The sequence below is a fragment of the Octopus bimaculoides genome, chromosome 20, assembly GCF_001194135.2.
Source record: "Octopus bimaculoides isolate UCB-OBI-ISO-001 chromosome 20, ASM119413v2, whole genome shotgun sequence".
NCBI lineage: Eukaryota > Metazoa > Mollusca > Cephalopoda > Octopoda > Octopodidae > Octopus > Octopus bimaculoides.
The window spans coordinates 642,820-646,705 of record NC_069000.1 but is presented as its reverse complement, the minus strand read 5'-3'; the positions used below and the strand labels follow the sequence as shown (position 1 = coordinate 646,705).

Sequence of the window (3,886 nt, the reverse complement as noted above, 5' to 3'; positions counted from 1 at the left end):
TATATATATATATATATATATATATATATCTACACACACACACACATATATATATATATATATATATATATATATATACACACACATATTTTTATATATATGTATATATGTATATATATATATATATATATATATATCTATTCCCATGTCTGTATATACATTGATATGCATAGGTTGTTTGAATACAGACACACACCTTTATACTTATAAATATACTTACATATACACACACACATATGTATTGAAAGACAAAGAGAGAAATGCGCGTGCGCGCCCACACACACTTGATAGTACCTGCACACACATACACACATATATACACATACACATACACTTACATACATATGTATATAATATCAATCATGAAAGAAAGGGAAACAAAATCCACACGCACAGTCATACATACACACACACACACGCACAGACTTATAGACTCCTACCTACATACACAAACACACACATAGCAAATAGAAAAAGCAAACATATACACATAAGCGCACAGTTTGTTACAGGAACTCATATAGGCATATACACACACTAGCATAGTCAGTCACACATACAAACAAACCGGCGGACACACAGACAAAGGCACGCATGCATACGCACGTCGACACACTCATACTTATTCACAAACACAATGATTTACTGATATACATACATGCACATAAGCGTACAGCTACACACACACACATACATATATATCTCTATATGTCTATACATACACGCATATACTTTTCCACACGCGCTTTACATACATTCAAGCAGACATCTCCACGCACACATATACTTATTCACACGCGCACTAACTCTGACACACACACAAACAGACGGACGGACATAGAAACAAAGGCACGCACAGCGAACACACATACATACACACTCTCTCTCGGTCTTTCACCCTGTCTCTCTCTCTTTAATCACACACACACGCTCTCTTTCTCTCTCTCTGTATTTGTTTGTCTCTCTCTTTTTCTCATATAGACAAAATGAAAAAAAGAAAAAGAAGTCTAGTTGGTGTCGTTTCCGGACTGTTGTAAAGCTAAGCTGTGTAGTACTACGACGGTGCGATTGTGTGCAGTAAGAGATCAGACACTGCCTTACATATTTAGATGGACTTGTATCTCTCTTCTTCTCTCTCCCAGTCGGCTGCAGTTTAGACACAAAAACCCTCCTCTCAGCCACCACTGTCATCATGTAGGTAACAAACTATTTTGTTTTTTTGTTTATATATACATACAGAAATGTTGGGTGAATATGTGTGGTTCTACATACATCTAGATGTAGGTAGATATTTGTGTGTAGATAGATAGATGGATAGATAGCGATATCAGTGCATACGGAAGGGTTATGTATATCTCATATTTGAGTATATTCAGAAATATGTCTCTTTTGTGTGTGTGTGTATATATATATATATATACCCCATACACGTGTGTGTGTGTGTGTGTGTGTGTGTGTGTGTGTCTTGAATGTAAGGACTTTGTAATTTTTGCATTTTGCTTTCGTTCATTACATTTTTTGCTTTTGTGCTTATTTTCGCTTTCCTCTTCCTTTTGGTAAAATTTACCCTTTTTTTCTTTCGGTGGTTGCTCGGGTGGTTTGTATGGTACACATATATATATATATATACGCACACACATACACGACAATAAAATAAAGATGGAAAAGAAAGTGTGTGTAATTATTGATAATGTATGAGTATCAGCGTGTAGGTTATATGTATTCTAAGTAATATAGACATCCATACATATGTCTTTATATATATATGTTCATAAATTACATCTCGGGCACTGCTTTCTCTCTTTTTTCCTCTTCGCATCTCCTTCTCTCTCTCTCTCTCTCTTTAACCCTAATCAAACCAAAGAATTGTTTATTATTTAAGTGTTTTAAAATATGTAACTTCGTAATTCGTGTTGTTTTGAAAAGCAACACTTAATTGAATATGGGATATTTTGAAAATAATCCGATAGACTGGAATCAAATTGAATTATTTTTGTTTCTTGCTTTTTACGTTTTCTCATAGATTATTACGTTGATACATGTATATTAATGATACACACACACACACACACACACAGCGTTGGGATGCTCATGCCTTTTTTGTAGTCAGTGTTTTTGTGGGAAAATATGAACATGATTACTCCATTGCCGAAAGAGAATAAAATCTCAGTTAAATAAGAAAAGTAATAAAAAAAAGACAGCCTGAAAAAATATTGAATATTCATTAATAACAGTCTAATTATTATTATTATTATTTCTGGTCATAAATGATGGGAATTAGAAGCGAGATGGACATTCCGCCTGCAGTTGGTGGTGGAAGGACGGACATTTGTGGGAGGAAAGGGAAAAAAGGGTAAAAACTAACAGGGGCACCTTGCCTGGTGTTATGAAGAGGGAGAGAGAGAGGAGTTTAAACATTTTCTGTTGACAGCCTTCCTCATTTATTTATTTTTCCTTTTAGTCAGAGATTAAATAAATATGAAAAAATAAAAACACCATTTTTTTTCTAGCTACAAAAGGGACTGTTTTCTGTATTTTTGTTGTTTGATCTGTCCTTCTGATAAAACACTTCTGCTGGCGGTGGTTTCACCGGACTCGAATACTCCTCTTTCGGGTAGCTGAGACATGCATGAATGTTACAGACTCCCTGTGGCAACTCTCCTCCTTACCTTTATGGCAATGTAAACATTGCAATGGTTTTTGGTTTACTTTTTAACATCGTTTACTAATGATGGGGGTATATTGTGGTGTTTATTTATAAAAAGATGAGGAGAAAAATAAATAGCAAAGTCGTAGACATTCTAAAAAAAAAAAAAACCTTCCATATCTTCGATGAGAGAATTTAGGGGGTTTTTTGAGGGAGAAACGGGTGCACACTTTTCGCATTTGTAACGTTTCTGATTTGTTATTTTTCTCTAAATTTTCTAAGACTTTTCTTGTGTTCTCTTTTCAAAGATGTTCTCTTTTTAAAGATTTCGACAGAGGAACGAAACATTAAAGAAAGAAATAGAGAAAAAACAGCGCAAAACAAAGGAGATCAAGTAAAAACAAAAAAACAAACCCATCCAGGTGGAAATAGAGAGATTTAAGAGGAGGAGAAAAGAGGAGGAAGAAGAAAACCATGGATACGGTAGGATTAATTGTTATATATTTTTTTGTATTGTTATAACACGTGGGGGGAAATGAATATAGATGTGTGTGTGAAGAGGAAATGTGGAAAAAAAGAAAGAAAGAAAGAAAGACAGCAAGGCGAGGCGAAGTAGCAATTTCACTGTATGGCCATTGAAAGTAAGAAGAAAAAAAAAGAAAAGAAAAAGGAACTAGTGGGGTATTTTTTTCAGGATTATCATCTACGCACGCACGCACGCACACGCACACACACACACACACACACACACATATACCCTCAGAACATACCACTGTGACATATCGTTGTTCTTTATGCTTTCTTTCTACTTTCTCATTCCCCCCCTCTCTTGTTTCTTCTTTCTCTTGTGAAATCAATTCATTAAGAAGGCATTTTGCATTATTTTTAAATATTGCTGCACACCTCGACTGATTGAGAGAGAGAGTGTATGTATATATATATATATATATATATATATATAGTTTCATTGATTAGCGGTCTGTGAAAAAAACAACTATTCATAGGGTTTTTTTTATATACACTACACACACGTGTGTGTGTGTAGTGTCTAAGTATGTACATTCGACAATTAGGCAATGGGTGAAAACGTATAAATGAAGATTATGTCTTCATATAGCATAAACGTATTAATGACAATTTTACAGCATGTGATATGTGTGTCTATGTACAGATGTGTGTGTGTGTGTATATATATATATATATATATATATATATATATATATATATGTAATATAAATT

At 34.1% G+C, this 3,886-nt stretch overlaps 1 protein-coding gene across 4 annotated transcripts in view; it reads left to right on the top strand.

The window, feature by feature from the left end:
• The window catches only part of LOC106873259 (zinc finger protein ZFP2), a 42,879-nt gene that overhangs the window by 6,816 nt on the left and 32,177 nt on the right, over positions 1-3,886 (top strand). Inside the window, exons 2-3 of one of the 4 annotated variants that reach the window (XM_014920548.2) lie at positions 982-1,194; positions 2,973-3,130. The gene's annotated coding sequence lies outside the window, so the exon portion shown is untranslated. Of the gene's footprint in view, positions 1-441; positions 1,195-2,955; positions 3,131-3,886 lie in introns of those variants that run through there. The other 3 variants (XM_014920546.2, XM_014920547.2, XM_014920551.2) reach the window with 3 other exon arrangements.